This window comes from Heterocephalus glaber, unplaced genomic scaffold, assembly GCF_053883595.1.
Source record: "Heterocephalus glaber isolate CG9 unplaced genomic scaffold, H.glaber_assembly_v1.0 deba00000901, whole genome shotgun sequence".
NCBI lineage: Eukaryota > Metazoa > Chordata > Mammalia > Rodentia > Bathyergidae > Heterocephalus > Heterocephalus glaber.
In genome coordinates this window covers 2,684,315-2,703,226 of record NW_028258171.1, presented here as the reverse complement: position 1 = coordinate 2,703,226, position 18,912 = coordinate 2,684,315, and the positions used below count along the sequence as shown (strand labels likewise).

At 38.9% G+C, this 18,912-nt stretch overlaps 1 long non-coding RNA gene across 2 annotated transcripts in view; it reads right to left on the bottom strand.

The window, feature by feature from the left end:
• Positions 1-18,912, bottom strand: part of LOC110345463 (uncharacterized) — a 345,632-nt gene that overhangs the window by 75,328 nt on the left and 251,392 nt on the right. For both annotated transcript variants that reach the window (XR_015450062.1, XR_015450063.1), the window contains one exon: positions 1,897-12,137. This is a non-coding gene — a long non-coding RNA (uncharacterized LOC110345463). The remainder of the gene's footprint in view (positions 1-1,896; positions 12,138-18,912) is intronic.

Genomic DNA, 18,912 nt, shown 5'->3' with positions numbered 1-18,912 from the left:
TTTGGAGATTATGGGCCTAAAATATACCAAGAGAGGATCACTTAGCAGCCCAAGGTATTCTAATTTTTTTTAAGAGTAGGAAAACTTTATTGAGAGAAAGAAAGTTTCTGCCTAAGAGAGACAGAAGGGGGACCAGAAAGTGGGTTGCCCACCCACCCCACTTTTCAAAGATGTTTTATACAGCAAAGCCACGTGGTGAGGCAGGTACAAAGTGGGACAAAACTATAAGACCCAATGGAAATTTACAAGGTGGGCATGAGGTGGGACAAAACCATGACCAACCAATGAGATTACAAGTACAGTCACCCAGGTAATATTGATTGGGGGTCTAATGGGGGAGCAAGTCATGTAGCAAGCATGCATGGATTTTCAGTAAGGGTGGGTCAGGGATATTTCCTGGAGAGGCTGGGTGAAGACCTTAGGCCCCCATCAAGGTGATTGATACCTGTTTAGAATATCAATCACTGCTATTCATCCTACATGGGTGTGGTAGTTTCTCTCCTTTTGGGCAGGGGGGGGGGGTCGGGGGATCAAACTCAGTACCTTGCGCTAGTGAGGCAGTCACGGGAACCACTGAGCTAAATCCCCAGGCCTTCTCTCCTTTTATAATGCCAGCCTTCACTGAATGTGTCTTCACTGTCCTCAATGTTGTCTCCTTGTGGGATGGCCCTGTCTAACTGCCTACAAGATATCTAATTAACTTACCTATCTGCAATATCCACCCCTCTGAAGAAGTACCCCTAACTGCTGTGAGGGGGCAAAGGGCAAAGACTGCTCCGGCTACTTCCAGCTGAAGAGGGTCACAGTTGTGATCACCAATCAGAGTTACTCTACAGAGGGTCTATCTAAAGGCCTTTGATAGGCACCAGGCATTGTCATCTTGGGTAGCCTTATACTTTAAGTCTGGAGGGGACAAAACCAAAGAAACAGTTAAGAATACATGGACCAAATACTAAGGTCAGTAGGACTGCTATGAGTATAGCCAACAAGGGTTTCCACTTGAAGGAACTAGTAACAGCCTCCCACAGAGGATAAGAAGAAGGTCCAGGGGACTTAAGAATCCAACATAGAAGTGGCATTGTATAGTTTAGCAGTTAGGACCTGTTTACAAAGTCAATCTGGTGGATCCCAGTAGAAGAAGTCTAGCATGTTTGTCATTGGTTCCATTTGTATGACTGCTTAGAGTTTGGCAGCCTCTAGGCAAGAATAAACAAAACTTTTAAGAAATTAGAGCATGTATAATCTAAGCATGAGCACACTAGAATGGAAGGGCAGGTTGGGGAGAAAGTCATACTTAGAAATTGAAATAGTGATTATAACATGCTGACTCTTAGATTCTTTCATTGATAAAGGTTATGTATAAGTCTGATACTTTGTTATAAATCTCTTTAGTTTTAGCTGTAAGAAGAGACAATTTGAAGAATGAACCTCGCTTAAGAAATTTAAAACTCTAGCTGAGCTCTTATAGATTTTACCCTAGTTTTTTCCTAATGATCCATAACTGTGGTCAGCTACTAATGTAGCTAGAAACTGCCAGAATGGGTCAACAACTATAGGAGCCCCTTTTTATATCTACCTTTATTACTATGGCATTATTTTATACCTCATTTGGTTATTCTTTTCTGCCAGGTTTTTAAGACCAAGTTAAAGTGAGACCTGTGTTAATCAGTATGAACTTCTTGCTATCTAACAAGGTCACTTAAGTCTCCTCAGGCATTACTTTGGAACCATGCATAAAGCCTCTCAGCTCCTCTGTCAGTGTCAGCTGTCAGGATGGGTCACAGCCTTCCTTGACCATACTGAGATTTTTCCCTCTTTGTGACCCTCCTTTGGCACACAGTACATTTGTCCTCTGGTGCCCAGCAATCTCCCTGCTCAGGAGGTTGAATGACTTACCAAAGATGTAGGATCCTGTAAGAAAGGTTCCTTTGTGTCATGGATCTTTGTTGACCTTGAGGAGCCAGGGCCAAGATATTGGCTGTCTTCATAGCCCTGTTACCTTTCTAGTTTTAGTCTCCAAACTTCAGTTGTTGAACACCCAGAAGAGAAGATCAGTGACATAAGTATTTCAGTAGGAGCAGTGAGTTTAACTATTAAAATAGTTAAGACATCAAGCACTTTTAAAGTATAAATCAGTTAGAGGGCTGTTTTTTCTTACCAACCATGGTTGTTTTAGTAGTTGTATTCCTGCAGAATGTTAACAAACAGTTATATATTATAGAGAAACTTAAGATCAAGAGCTATGCATAGTATTTTAGCATGACAATCATGATGACATTTTCTTTGTAACATTTATATGTCCATCTTAGTACAGAATAGTCTTTCAGTCAAACACCTCTATCTGATCACAAGACATTAAATGACATTAAAAAAAACTTATTTATTATCCTTTAGTAGGATGCCATCTAAAGAGAACATACCTATTGGCCTATAGATGTACCTTAGGAGTACATAATGTCTAGCCTCTAATTTTAGTGTGACATTGTTTCAACTGTTTGGCAACTGAACATAGCTAAGTGTGGTGACACATATAACATACATCACATGAGTTTTTAAGAAAACTACTATTTGACTGGTTTTCTCATGCTGGCTTGACATGTACCTCTTACCACAAGTAGCTGGAATGCAAGAGAAAGGCAGATACCTGAGTTTAAAAAGATCATTACCATAAACAATATTCTAGAAGACCTGTACACCTGCAAGGCATGAATGATATTCAGTACACCATGAAATAACAATGAGTATCAGTTACATGAAACCCTTTGTCCTTTAATTTTGTTTTGTACCAAGAGCATTTTAAATAAAACCTTATTGTTTTTCCACAGAAAACTTAGCCATTTGACCATGACCAATGTATACATATCACAATAATACGTTTAGCAATGTACTTCCCACAAGGCTATAGAAATTATTGGGGTCCCCTTTGTGAACAAAGGCTAGAATAAATTTTTCCAGGCAGCCACTCCTTTATTTACGAAGAGGAGTCCTGTCCAGTAGTTTTCCTAAGCCCAGGAGTCTGTATTTAATTATCTTAACAAATTTTTAGATGACCTATGAAAGCCAGATCATAGCAATTAACAATTTTTGACCAATGAAAGATTCCCAAGATATTATATATAGACAACAATATATTTGTAAAACCAGTTGACATTATTTGGATAATCTGGCAACCTGAGGGAAGCATGTCTTTAATTACATTTATCTATAAGCCAACTTGAGTTACAGACAAACATCTTAAAAAATCCAAAATGCCAAAAGAAAAAAACCTCAAACAAAACAGCTCTATGCATTTTAACAAATTGAACAGACAGACACACACATAAGACAAATTGTTTATAAACTAAAGTGCACACAGATGTATTTGGCCAAGTTGAATTATAATAATTTTCAAAATTTTTAGGTTTATAACTATAAATAAGACTAGTCAGAACTTTGGAGATTAACAGAGATCTCTTGTAATAAGAATCAAAAGGAATAAAAATCTTCTACACCTGTGAAAGCAAAAACAGTTTTAAGATCAGCCCTAAGCTGACAGTTTATCTGACTGGAATACCCAGCTATAAGGCTTCTCACTGTTGCTTTGATAACCATAGTTGTTTGATAGCTACATATAATTGTTTTCTCTAAAGTGACAGACCATTAAAGGTTTTTAACTATCTCCAATGGGGGTCCACTCAGGCTAGGTTTGTGTGTAGAAGAGACTAGGTGACACTCTTTGGAGCTAAGTATGAATTTCAAACAGTGAGGGAAGAAGGCCTGCCAAGGCACCAACCTGCTGTGCTGCAGATGTCTACCTATGACAGTTTTTCCCATTTTGAAAAAAAAACAAAACAAAGGAAAAGAAGGCATCCCTATCTATCCTTTCTGTACTGTGCTCAATCTAAGGTGTCCCTTGGACTTTATCTTGTCCAGTGACAGCAGGCTAAAGGTACATGGAAGTGGCTAGAGCCAGGTTAGCTGCTATCATTCTCTAATTTTTCCTGAGATCTGAAACACAGATAAATTTGGACAAAAACTTTCACATTTATTTTTTGAGAGTTTCAGGATTAAACCTAGACCAGTTTTCTATGTGGTCCAGAGATAAGTGAAGGTCAGCTTTACTCTGGAAGGATTTCAGGGAGGGGAAAGTCACCATTCTGGAAGCTTTGTCTTGAAATCCAGCAGCCACAGAAAAGGGAAGTGCCTTGAATCAAACTGTGTTATTTCTCAGGGGCAGAACAGTGCAGAAGGGACAGAAGAGTATCTTTAAGTATGGCACAAGAGCTAAATATTAACCATCTCATGTGTAGAAGGACAATTAAGATCAGGAGCTTTTTCAGAGTGGATCTATAATCCTTAGCAAAATATATCTCCAGGGACAAAAGGTATGATTGACTCCAACTGAATTGCCAAGCAGAAAATCAAACCAATAATCAAAGAACCCAAATGGCTGGTTTTTGCCTCTTGAAAGAGAATGAAAGTGTTCTAACTATATAGTTTAGGGCTTACCCTTTTAATGAACTACTCTGAATCTATAATATCTTATTTATTTATTTATTTATTTATTGGTACCGGGGATCAAACTCGGGACCTTGTGCTTGTGAAGCAAGCTTTAGAACCACTGAGCTAAATCCCCAGCCCCTATAATATCTAATTTATGATTTTAATACCCTCCAGGCAGTTGAGCAGGTCCCTGATCTTGTAGAAACACTCCCAAAGCCATGTCTCACCTTTTATTAACATACAAACTGAAATGGTGTCCTGTGGCAGGCACTTAGAAGTGCTTGTTTGAGCTTCTGGAATGTGGTCTTGGAATAGGTTCCCAGGTGTCTGTCTCTTGGGTTTTTCTATAAGCTAATAGAGGGGTCACACAACCTCACTATCTCCTGCTATATGAAGGCCACAAAAGCCTGTAATTTTAGGAATGTCCTTAGCTGTTTTAGACCCTTGGGCTGTGGAAAGGAAAGAACTAGTTTAATTCTTTTTTCCCCCAGTCTTTGGGTTCTCTTAGATATAATAAGGTCTAAATATTTTACCTCAAGGCTGAAAAGTTGTGCCTTAGATCTAGAAACATTATAACCCCTATCTGTTAGAAAATTCAGCAGAGCACAGGTGTCCTGGCTAGAAAGCTCTTCTGAGAGGGCACATAACAGCATACCATCTACATATTGCAAGACTGACTTGGAAAAAACTATAGTATTTCCTTCTATCAAATCAGGATCCAGGGATGTCCTCATCTTTTTCCTGATAAATAGTTGACAATTTAACTGAAGGGCTTAGTTCTCATCTTTCTTAGATGTTCAAGAATACATGCCTGAAAATGTCTTCTATTTAATCTCTTATCTGATTGGCAGGCCAGTAGGGGTCTTGTATAGAAACTGCTTATGTTCCAGTAGGAACCAGTTATTCCCCTTGTTGCCTGTTTTTTGAGCTTCCAAAATTAAGATAATGTTTGTCTCTATTTGCAGTAGCAGCTTGTAATACTACTCGTCTCTCATTAGAAATCAATATTTGATTTAAGAACAACATTACATCTTTCTAATCTAGACCATAGGTCTGAGTAAGTTCTCCAAAGACCTCAATGTTCACATCAGGATCATCTGAAAACTTTTTTAGGTCTCATTTGATTTGTCTTAGATCACTGAAAGAAAAAGACACATGAACACAGGTAGTCCCCTATTTGTCATTTACTTCCTGCAAGAGATATTGTCTTTGAGGGACCTGAACAACTTAGCTATGGATGGAGGTAGCTTCATAAAGATTAATTATGGCTGGCCATCAGCACCTGGTGGTTAGGGCGAAGAGTAGCCTCAGGCTTAGAGGTACTGAATGCCTTAAAGGTGAGGTGTCTCTCATTTTTCTATGGCCCACATTTACATTTGAACACAAGCAAGAATTACTTCCTAATGTAAAGAAAATCTCAACATAAGAGGACTTTGACCATTTTCTGTCTTTTACAGTGTAATTCTAATTGTGAGACAGCATCCTGTATTTTTCCTCTGTGTACTTGGCTTTAGGAGGTAGACACATCACTCACAGGTGCAGAGAAATACTGAACTGCTCCTTAATACATTCCAAAGGAGTAAGAGGTTCAGATATGGAGTTCCTAATCTGAAACAAGAGAAACAAATATGGCACTCCATAAGTCTGCTTGATTCCTGTGTCCCCTAGGGCATCCCCCAAGGTTTATTCCACAACAGGGTAGGTAGCTACCATCTGGTGAGAGACCCAGAAAATAAAACTGGACTGGACTATCTGCCCTTTACCAGTGTGATCTTATCTTCCTCAGGTAACTCATATCCTTGCTCCAGTAGGTACTCTTAAAGTGCAAGTTACAATTGACTTCAGCCATAACAATCATGTTTAGAGAAGAAAGTATTGCTAGCAAACCAAGAGGTTTAAACCACTGCTTTTTAGTTCCTTGAAAGAGAGAGAGGAAAATAGGTCAGCAGTCAAATTATGGCACTTTTCCTGCAAGAGAGATCACCTCCAGATATTGTTCAGAGATTCTTCCCTGGGCCCTAGGGCAGATAAAGTTCTGAGAAATTTCTGTTATTTATCCAGTCATTTAGGCAACTTTTTTTAGCAGCAATATAAGGCTACTCCTTTAAAGCCTATTTTAAATTCACTAAGTATTTGAAATTCATAAGTCCTCCTAGGGGCCACAATCTACATGGTAAAGGCACCTTTATCAACTTCCTACAAGCATGCATGAATGAAGAGAAAGGCCGACCAAAATAGTGCAATATTCTATTTAGCATGTAAAAACATAAATGCAAGTTACTGATTGTTATTTTCCCTAGTGTAAGACAAAACAGTTGTTGTGAGTTGCCTTCATCTGACATCCTGGAAGGAGGAGTGGTCTGACTACAAAGGATTCTCAAATGAACTCCCAACAATTTGGAGAAAAGTTCAAGGGGAGTTTTTAACTCAACTAGGAGAGAGAAAAACCCCAAATAAAGCTAAAAGTGGTTAAACATCCAAAAAAAGTCACCATATGGAACTCTATAAGTTCATGGTCAAAGTTCCAAAGTCCGTAACTTATCAGCAAAGACATTTTTACCCCTATCCACATAAATGATGAAGACCATGTGGGGGGGGGGAGGTAGCTTTTAATCTATCAAAGATTTATTTACTTTTTCATTTATTTAGAGGTCTGTCTTACTAGTAGTAGAGAAAGCAGTTCAAACCTGTAGCTCAACTCTTAACAGAGGCTTAAGAAAGGGCTCTAACAGGATTGTTTCAGATCACTCTGAGACAGAGGATATCTGATGATCACTGACAGTTTCCCTTTCACCTCACTGTGTTGTCAGATAGGGACAAGATGTGGAGATTTTCTGCTGATTACTCAGATGGGCTGCTGTGAGCTAATTTCTTCTGAGGGACCTTTGGGTATCAGCCAGAGAGTAGCCCTGGCCATGACCCCTCAGTTGTCACCTGAGTTTCTGCTAGTTCCACAAAATCAGAGATTTGTCTCCAAAAGGAACTCAATTGCCTATCGGGTCAATGTTCCACCCACCACTGGTGTCAATGGGAGTGGAGATTCACCAGAGGGTGACTGGAGAAACCTGTCCTCTGCTTTGATAGTGGCAACTGCCCTAAAGGCAATTACTAGCTGGCAGAGTAACCACTGTTTGGCATTCTATAAGAAACAGATAAAAGCCTAAACTGTCTTTATCTGAGATGATTTTATAAGGGACACATTTCACAACATTTTTAAGCAACTAAGTCCAAATGCAACATGTACAAAACAAAAATAAAACATAATTTTAACAAAGGACAATGAATAAGAAAAACAAGAAGTTTGCAAACATTTAAATCATACAACTAAAAATTAAGACACTTTTGAGACAAAAAGTTGAAACAAAGACCAGAATTTATGAAACAAAAATCAGGATCTATGAAACAAATGTCCAGAGCCTATGAAATGAAAAGTAACAATCTATGAAGCAAAAAGACCAAAGTTAGAACCTATGGAATAAAAGCAAACTCTTACCTCTGACCAGTAATCTTGGTGGAAGACCTCCAAAATGATATGGGGGAAAAAATGTAACTCCCAAACCTGCTAGATATCCAAAAAAATATTGAAGAATGAATTCTAGGTGTTGGGGCTAAATCCCTGACAGCAATAATCACCCAAGTCACAACATGATGTAAAGTCCACAGAGAACTTTATTTCCGGCCGGGACCAAATCCCCTGCAAGGAGACTGGCCTCAGACTGAACTTTTGGTCGGTTTTTATAAAGAAAACCCTTTCCTCTTCCCCCCTCCCTAGCTCTGTAGTAAGCATTATCTACAGAAGGGAGAAAGAATGTGTGGTTAGCACCTCTGGGTTACCAGATACATATTGTAAAACCAGCCCTTATAAAATGTAAACACACATCCTGTTATTTATGATGAGTGGGTTCCATATGCATTCTTGTGGTTGTTTGTCTAAACCCTTAAACATCAATCAAAAGCAGGAGTATAGGCATGAGATAAGAACAACTGGTGTGTTGAGACAACACACAGGAGTTCAAACATGAGATAAGATCTGCCCCCCCCCTTTCAGAGTCCACACAGAGGACAGTTTCCCATCAGGACTGGGGCAGTTCAGACAAAATGGAGTCTCTTAAGCTAACTTAAGGTCTCTCACTAGGAACCACAGAGGTTAAGAGTAGGAAAAATTTATTGGCCGAAAGAAAGCTTCTGCCTAAGAGAGACAGAAGGGGGACGGGAAAGTGGATTGCCCCATATTTCCTACTCTTAACCTCAGTTGTTCCTTAGAATTCATTCTTTGATTCTGGGGAATACAAACTCAGCATAACTGAAATCTCACAGGTTGCGAGTTATGTTATTTCCCTTATATCATTGGGAGGTCCTATATCACCACGACACTCAGCTATTTACTCTTATTTGAAGGACTCACTTCAGGTGTTGATGACTGCTCTGTTTTGGTGTGGGTTAGTATTGAGCTGATACTGGCTGATAGAACTAAAGGGAGAATTTACCACACAGAGAAGGAGGAGAGGATGGAAGACCAGCAGGCAAAAGAGGCAGAAGATGATTGTTTTGTCAGTACACTAACAGCTGTTAGGAGTAAGGAGGGGCTGACTCACTGAGAGGTGTTCACCTGCCATCTTAGTCTATATGAGCTACAATTACATAATACCCACCTCAAAGTTACTCCCAAGTCTATAAATGCACAAAGACAACAACAGAGCTGGTCATACTTGTTGGAAGTAGAGCCTTTCCCTAGTTCTTTGAGCCTGTAGGCTAAAGACAGACACAACTACCAGTACAGGATTAAGTGTAATGATTAAGAAATGAGGGAAGCCTAATGTAGTCCTTTCACTAGCCCCCATGAAGAGAAGCCAAGAACTGTGAGGGTTGATTCACAGCCCAACTGCACTGGAAATCTATAGGCAATCTTGACAACAAGAGAGAGGCAACTCTCCACAGCATTTAGGGAAGAAAGGAGACTGGGGAATTACTTCCTGAATTAAACTCTCAGCAGAAAGACTAAGGAGTCCTAGGTCCCAGTCTCAGTTGCACAACTAGCAGGGGACCATGAGCAAGTCCTTCAAAAAGTAGGGCTTATATTAGGCCAGGGCTGGCAAATATGTACCATATACACTTCATGTAGAGGTTGTGGTTCAACCACAGAACCATATAGATTTTTAATAAAGGTAGGCCCTTCCAATAAAGTTGGTGCCCAAGTTGAAAGCTACTTGCTATCCCTCAATACCATGACCATGGATCACTTCCAGCTCTGTGGTTTAAGGTCCTGACTTGCCAGGTAACAGGTATTTTTCTGATGTGGAAACATGTAGGGAATGGAGAAGGGGACATTATCAGGATCTTTGCCATAGGTCCTGGCCTGTGAGCCACCACAGCACAAGGCAAATTCAAGAACAGACAGAAACAAGACTTAGAGTGGAGAAACTGAGTCTTGGGTCCTGCTGATGGCAGCAAAGACAAAGGCCCCCAAGTACATTCAGTACATTCACAAGTAGCTGGAGTGCAAGAGAAAGGCAGATACCTGAGTCAAAAATCATTACCATAAACAATGTCCTAGAAGACTTGGACATGCAGAAGACATGAATATATACACCATGAAATAACAATGAGTATCAGCTACATGAAACCCTTTGTCCCTGGATTTTTTTTTTTGTACCAAGAACATTTAAAATAAAACCTTGTTTTCCCACAGAAAACTTAGACCATGACCAATGTATACATATCGCAATAATAAGTTTAGCAATGTATTTCCCACAAGGCTATGGAAATTATTGGGGTCCCCTTTGTGAACAAAGGCTGGAATAAATTTTTCCAGGCAGCCACTCCTTTATTTACCAAGAGGAGTCCTGTCCAGTAGGTTTCCTAAGCCCAAGAGTCTAATTATCTTAACAAAATTTTAGATGACCTATGAGAGCCAGATCATAATAATTAACACATTGTTTTTGACCAATGAAGGATTCCCAAAATATAATATCTTTAAAAAATCCAAAATGCCAAAAGAAAAAAGCACAAACAAAACAGTGTACATGTTGTAACAAATTGAACAGACAGATACACACACATAAGACAACCTGTTTATAAACCCAAAGCCATGTCTCACCTTTTATTAACATACAAACTGAAATGGTGTCCTGTGGCAGGCACTTAGAAGTGCTTGTTTAAGCTTCTGGAATGTGGTCTGGGAATAAGGTTCCCAGGTGTCTGTCTCTTGGGTTTTTCTATAAGCTAATAGAGAGGTCACAAAATCTCACTATATCCTGCTATCTGAAGGCCACAAAAGCCTATAATTTCTAGGAATCTCCTTAGCTGTTTTAGAGTCTTGGGCTATGGAAAGGAAAGAATTGGTTTAATTCTTTTTCCCCCAGTCTTTGGGTTCCCTTAGATATAATAAGGCCTAAATATTTTACCTCAAGGCTGCAAAGTTGTGCCTTAGATCTAGAAACATTATAACCCCTGTCTCTTAGAAAATTCAGCAGAGCAGATGTCTTGGATAGAAAGCCCTTCTGAGGGGACACATAACATTATACCAGCTACATATTGTAAGACTGTGACTTGAGAAAAACTATAGGATTTCTTTTCATCAAATCAGGATCTAGGAATGTCTTCATCTTTTTCCTGGTAAATAGTTGACAATTTAAAATAACTGAAGGGCTTAGTTCTCATGTTTCTTAGATCTTCAAGAATACTTGCCTGAAAATGTCTTCTATTTTATAGGGCCAGGGACTTAGCTCAGTGGCACCGTGCCTGCCTCACAAGTGCAAGGTCCTGAGTTTGATTCCTGGTACTGGAAGGAAAAAACAAACAAAAAAAGAAAATGTCTTCTATTTTAATCTCCTACCTGATTGACAGGCCAGTAGGGGTCTTGTATAGGAACTGCTTGTATTCCAGGTAGAACCAGTTGTTTCCCTGTCTGCCCGTCTTTTGAGCTTCTAAAATTAAGATAATATTTGTCTCTTTATGTGGTAGCAGCTTGTAATACTACTTATCTCTCATCAGAAATCAATGTTTGATTTAAGAGCAACATTACATCTTTCTAATCTAGTCCATTGGTCTGAGTAAGTCCTCTGAAGACCTCAATGTACATATCAGGGTCATCTAAAAACTTTTAAGTCTTATTTGATTTGTCTAAGATTACTGAGAGAAAAAGACACACGAACACAGGTAGTCCCATATTTGCCATTTACTGCCTGGAAAGGATGTTGTCTTTGAGGGATCTGAACAACTTAGCTAAGGATGGTTATAGCCTCATGGGGGTTTTAATTATGGCTGGCCTAGAAAGTTCACCCTCAGCACCTAGTGATCAAGGCATAAAGTTGTCTTGGAAACTTTGTACTCGGGTTCTAAAGGGCGAGGAGTAGGCTCAGGCTTAGAGGTACTGAATGTCTTAAGGGTCAGGGGTCTCCCATTTTTCTAAGGCCCACATTTACATTTAAACACAAGCAAGAATTATTTCTTAATGTAAAGAAAATCTCAACATAAGATGATTTTGACCATTTTTTCTTTTACAATATAATTTTAATTGTGAGATAGTATCACAGTACTTTCCTCCATGTACTTGCCTTTAGGAGGTAGGCACGCCATGCAAAGATGTGGAGAAATACTAAATTGCTCCTTAATACATTCCAAAGGAGTATGAGGTTCAGATATTGGGTCCCAATCTGAAATAAGAGAAATAAATATGGTATCCCATAAGTCTCTAGTTGATTCCTGTGCCCCCTAGGGTCTCCCCAGTGTGACCCCCCCCCAAGGTTTATTCCACCCCCAGGGTAGGTAGCTACCATCTGGAGAGAGACCCAGAAAATAAAACCAGACTGGACTATCTACCCTTTACCAGCACGGGATCTTATCTTCCCCAGGTAACTCATATCCTTACTCCAGTAGGTACTCTCAAAGCACAAGTTACAATTGAGTTCAGCCATAACAATCATGTTTAGAGAAAAAAGTATTGCTAGCAAACCAAGAGATTTAAACCACTGCTTTTTAGTTCCTTGAAAGAGAGGAAAATAGGTTAACAGTTAAATTAGGGCACTTTTTCTGCAAAAGAGGTCACCTCCAGAGATGGTAAATCTGAGATTCTTCCCTGGGCCCTAGGGCAGAGAAAGCTCTGAGAAGTTTCTGTTGTCTATCCAGTCATTTAGGCAACTTTTACTAGCAAAACAAGGCTATTCCTTTAAGGTCCATTCTAAATTCACTAAGCACTTGAAACTCATAGGTCCTCAGAGCATCCACAATCTACACAGTAAAGGCACCTTTATCAACTTCTTTCACACCCAAGAATGAAGAGAAAAGGCTGGCTAAAATAGTCCCATATTCTATTTGGCATGTAAAAACACAAATGCAAGTTACTGATTACTATTTTCCCTAGTATAAGACAAAACAGTTGTAGTGATTGCCTTAGTCTGACTTTCTGGAAGGAGGAGCAGTCTGACTACAAAGGATTTTCAGATGAACTCCCAACAGGTTGGAGAAAAGTTTAAGGGGAGTTTTTAACTCACTAGCAGAGAGGGAAAACCCCATATAAATCTTAAGCTGGTTAAACACTCCAAAAAATCACCATACAGCATTTTATAAGTCCACAGTCAGCATTCCAAAGTCCATAACCTATCAGAAAAGGCATTTTTCTCCCCTACACACATAAATGATGAAGACCATGCCTAGGTGGGAGAAAAGGTTCAGGTATTTTTACTCTATCAAAGGTTTGTCTTGCACATTTGTCTAGAAGTCTTACTAGTAGTAGAGAAAGCAGTCCAAACCTGTAGCTCAACTCTTAATGGAGGCTTAAGAAAGGGCTCCGATGGCATCACTTCAGATCTCTCTAAGAGACAGCATATCTGATGATCACTGACAGATTTCCCCTTTCACCTTCCTGAGGAGTTCAGGTAAGGACAAGATGTGGAGATTTTCTGCTGATTACTCAGATGGGCTGTCTGGAGCTAGTTTCTTCTGAGGGACCTTTGGGTGTCCGCCAGAGGGTAGCCCTGGCCATGACCCCTCATTTGTCACCTCAGTTTCTACTAGTTCCATGCAATCAGAGATCTATCTGTGAAAGAAACACAATTGCCTATCTGGTCAACGTTCCACCTGCCATTGGTGTCAATGGCAGTGGGGATTCACCAGAGAGCAACTGGAGAAAGATATTTTCTGCTTTGAGAGTGGCAGCTTCCCAGATGGCAATTAATTACTAGCTGGCAGAGTAACCACCATTTGGTGTTCTATAAGGGACAGATAAAAGCCTGAATTGTCTTTATCTGAGACTATTTCATCAGAGACCCATTTTGCAACATTTTTAAGCAACTAAGTCCAAATGCAACACATAAAAAACAAGAATAAAACATAATTTTAACAAAAGATAATGCATAAAAAACCAAGAAATTTGCAAACATTTAAAACACACAACTTAAAATCAAGACACTTTCGAAACAAAAGCTAAAACAAAAGCCAGAATTTATGAAACAAAAACCAGAATCTATGAAACAAATAGCCAGAGCCTATGAAATGAAAAGTAACAATCTATGAAGCAAAATGACCAAAGTTAGAACCTATGAAAGAAAACTCTTACCTCGGACCAGTAATCTCGGTGGAAGACCTCCAAAATGATATAGGGGAAGAAATGTAAGTCCCAAACCTACTAGTTATCTGAAACACAACTTCATGTTCCCTAAAATCGAAGAATGAATTCTAGGAACAATGGAGGTTAAGAGTAGGAAAAAATTTATTGGGAGAAAGAAACCTTCTGCCTAACAGAGACAGAAGGGGGACCAGAAAGGGGGTTGCCCAAGGTATTCTAATTTTTGCACCCCACATGCTTCCCACTTAGTAGACCTTTCACAATATCAAGTGAACCATAGTTAAATCAGGAAATAATTAGACACAAGTGGTTTTTTTAATTTTTTAAAATTTGTTGTTGTTGTTGTTAAATTCCTTTATTGTTACATCTTAGGTATACAACACAATTACATATCTCATTGGGAATTGTACCTTTACATAATGCATCTTGGTTCTTATTTTTCCCCCATTCCTACCCTCCCTTCACCCCCTCCACACTTCCCTATTTACAAAGACTTTATTTCCATTTTTTCCATTTCTCATCATTTTTCCTTTCCCTTCTTTCCTTTCCCCTGCCCCTCCCACTACCCCTACCCTTTTGGACCTTTTCTTCCTATTTTGCATTATCGATTATTCATTCTAATCATTGGTACATTTTAGGTATACAATATAATGACACTCATCATTGAAAATTTGCACCTTTACATAATCTCTCTTGGTTCTTATTTTTCACCCTTGCCCAGCCCTCCCTTCAACTCCTCCATTTCTCCCTATTTACAAAGATTTTGTTCCTATTTTTCCATTTTCTCATATTAATTCCATACCCTTCTATCCTTTCCCCTAGCCCTCCCACTTCCTTCCCCTTTGCCCCTTTTCTTATTATTTCACATTTCCTATTATACATTTTAGTCCTTACTTACACTTTCAGTTTCTCACACCAGAGAAACTATTCCACATTTATACATGTGTGTCCTATTTATTTGACTTAAGAGTATCGCCTCAATGTGCATCCACTTAGCTATGTCTCTAATTTCTCATTTTTTATGGCTGACAACTACTCCATTTTACTAAAAAACCACGTTTTCTTTATCCAGTCTCCAGTTGATGGGCATTTGGGCTGTTTCCAAGTTTTAGCTATTGGAAACTGTGCTGCTATGAACATGGGTGCACATATATCACTGTGGTATGATTCTTTTAATTCTTTGGGGAAGATCCCCAGCAGTGGAATAATGGGGTCAAATGGGACTTCCAGTCCTAGTTCTTTGAGGTATCTCCACACTGATTTCCACAGTGCTTGCACCAGTCTACACTCCCACCAGCAGTGGAGCAGGGTTCCTCTTTCCCCACAGCCCCATCACCATTTGTAATTGGTTGATTTCATGAGAGCAGCCAATCTTTCTGGAGTGAGGTGGAACCTCAGCATTGTTTGCATTTGCATCTCTCGAATGACCAGTGATGTTGAACATTTTTTCATGTATTTATTTGCTATTACTCCTTCCTTGTCTGAGAAATGTCTGTTCATTTCAGATGCCCATTTTCAGATTGGGTCTTTAAATTTGGGAGGTCTGATCTTTTTAAGTTCTTTATAGATTGGAGATAGTAGACCTTTGTCTGAGGAAGAGCAGGTGAAGATTTTTTCCCACATTGTGGGTTGTCTCTTCACACTGCTGGTGGTTTCTCTTGCTGTGCAGAAGCCTTTTAATAAGAAGAGATCCCACTTGTTGATTGTTTGTGCTAGTTCATGGGCAACTGAGGTTTTGTTCATTAAGTCTCTTTCCACCCCAATGTCTTCAAAAGTTCTTCCTAACCTCTGTTCCAATGGGTTCAGAGTTTCTATTTTAATATTTAGATCTTTCATCCATTTTGATTTTAGTTTAGTGAATGGTGACAGATATAGGTCTAGTTTTAATCTTTGGCAAGTTGAAACCCAATTTTTCCAGCACCTTTTATTAAAGAGGCTATCTTTCCTCCAGTGAGGGTGTTTGGCTCTTTTGCCAAATATGAGGTGGCTGAGTGTGTCTGGAGTTGTTTCTGCATCTTCTAATCTGTTCCACTGGTCCTCAGGTCTGTTTCTTTGCCAGTACCATGCTGTTTTTATCACAGTAGCTTTGTAATAGAGTTGCAGGTTGGGGATTGTGATACCCCTTGCCATGTTTCTGTTACCTGGAATTGCTTTTGCTATTCTGGGTCTCTTCTTGTTCCAAATGAATTTTTGGATTGTTTTCTCAAGGTCTATGGAGTATGCTGCTGGGATTTCAATTGGAATTGCATTAAATCTATATAGCAGTTTTGGAAGTATGGCCATTTTCACTATATTATTCCTTCCTACCCAGGAGCAGGGGATGTCTGTCCATTTGCTGATGTCATCTTCAATCTCTCTTTTCAGGGTGCCATAGTTTTCAGAGAAGAAGTCTTTGATTTCTTTCATTAGGTTGAGTCCTAGGTATTTCAGTTTTTTGAATGCTATTGTGAAAAGAATTATTTGCCCTATTTCTCTCTCAGTGAGTCTGCCATTTGTGTAGAGGAAAGCTATTGATCTTTGTGTGTTGACCTTGTAACCAGCTACTTGACTGAATTTGGTTATTAAGTCTAGAAGACTTTTGGTGGAGTTCTTGGGGTCTTGTATATAGAGTATCATGTCATCTGCAAATAATGACAATTTGACTTCTTCATTACCTATCTTTATTCCTTTTATTTCTTTCTCTTGTCTAATTGCTGTGGCTAATGTTTCCAGAACTATATGGAACAAGAGTGGTGGTAGTGGACATCCTTGTCTTGTTCCTGATTTTAGTGTGAAGGATTTCAGTTTTTGACCATTTAGTATGATATTGGCTGTTGGTTTTTCATAGATGGCTTCTATCAGTTTGAGGTAGAGACCATCTATTCCAATTTTTTGTAGGGTTTTTATCATAAATGCATGTTGGATTTTGTCAAATGCTTTTTCTGCGTCTATGGAGATAATCATATGGTTTTTGTCCTTGGCTCTATTGATATAGTGTATTACATTGATTGATTTTCTTATATTGAACCATCCCTGCATCCCTGGGGTGAATCCCACTTGATCAGGGTGTATCGTCTTCTTGATGATCTTCTGCATTCTGTTTGCCAGTATCTTATTAAGGATTTCTGCATCTATGTTCATTAGTGAGATTGGCCTATAGTTCTCCTTTTCAGTTGGGTCTTTTTTTGCTTTGGGGATCAAGGTGATGCTTGCTTCAAGGAATGAATTTGAGAGTATTGCTTCCCTTTCAATTTCACTGAAGAGTTTAAACAGTAGTGGCAGCAGTTCCTCTCTAAATGTCTTGTAGAATTCAGCAGTGAAGCCATCAGGGCCCAGGCTTTTCTTAGTTGAAAAGGTTTTAATTACATTTTCAATATCATTGGTTGATATTGGGTTGTTTAGAATTTTTAGGTCTTCTTCGTTCAACTTTGTTAATTCATATGTATCTAGAAATCTGTCCGTTTCTTCTGTGTTTTCCATCTTACTGGCGTATAGGTTCTGGAAGTAGGTATTGATGATCCTCTGGATTTCTGCTGGGTCTGTTGTCATTTCACCCTTTTCATTCCTAACTGCACGGATTTGGACATTTTCTTTCCTTTTTCTGATAAGGTTGGCTAAGGGTTTGTCAATTTTGTTGATTCTTTCAAAGAACCAACTCTTGGCTTCATTGATTTTTTTGTATCATTCTTAGTCTCCATTGCATTGATTTCTCCTCTGATCTTTACAATTTCCTCCCCTGTATGAGCTCTGGGGTTGTCCTGCTCTTCTTTTTCTAGAAGCTTGAGGTTCAGCATCAGGTTGTTTAATTGGGCTTGCTCTGTTTTCCTAATATGCATATTCACTGCTATGAATTTCCTTTGTAAGACTGCTTTCATTGTGTCCCATAGATTCCAATATGTTGTATTGTCATTGTCATTTAATTGAAGGAACTGTCTGATTTCTTCTTTAATTTCCTCTGTGATACATTGGTTATTCAGAAGTGTGTTGTTCAATTTCCACCTGTTTATGAAATTTTTTGAGTTTCTCTTGCCATGGATCTCCAATTTCATTGCACTATGGTCTGATAATATACAGGGGATAACTTCAATTCCTTTGCACTTACTTAAACCTGTTCTATATGTGAGTATGTGGTCTATTTTGGAGAATGACTCATGTGCAGCTGAGAAGAATGTGTATTCTGATTTTGTGGGGTGGAAATGTCTGTAAACATCTGTTAAGTTCATTTGTTCAAGAGTTTGATTGAGTTCTAGTATTTCATTACTTAATTTTTGTTTAGTTGATCTATCTATTTGTGATAGTGGGGTGTTGAGGTCCCCCACTACAATTGTATTAGTGCATAAATGACTTTTCATATCCGTTAGTATTTGCTTTATTTAGTTGGGTGCACTAGTGTTTGGTGCATAGATATTTATGAATGTCATCTCTTTTTCTTGAATTATTCCCTTTACAAGAATGTAGTGACCTTCTTCATCTCTCTTAATCTGCGTTGGTTTGAAATCTACTTGATTTGCAAAGAGGATAGCTACTCCTGCTTTTTTGGGGGGTTCCCATCACATGGAGTACTGTTTTCCACCCTTTAACTTTCAGTCTATGAGTTTCCTTTTGAATGAAGTGTGTTTCTTGTATGCAGCATATTGTTGGATTTTGCTTCTTGACCCATTCTGCCAGTCTATTTCTTTTGCTTGGTGAATTGAGATCATTAACGTTGATGGTTATAACTGAAACGTATTGAGTAGTCATTGCCATGACTTTTTCTTTTTGTTGGGTTCTTCCCCTTTACATTTAATTTCTTGTCATGCCAGATGGGTTCATTCTGCTTTGCTTCCTGGGGTTGTGATCCTCAATGTCTGTTCCTAGGATATTGTGTAAAATTCTTTGGAGTGCTA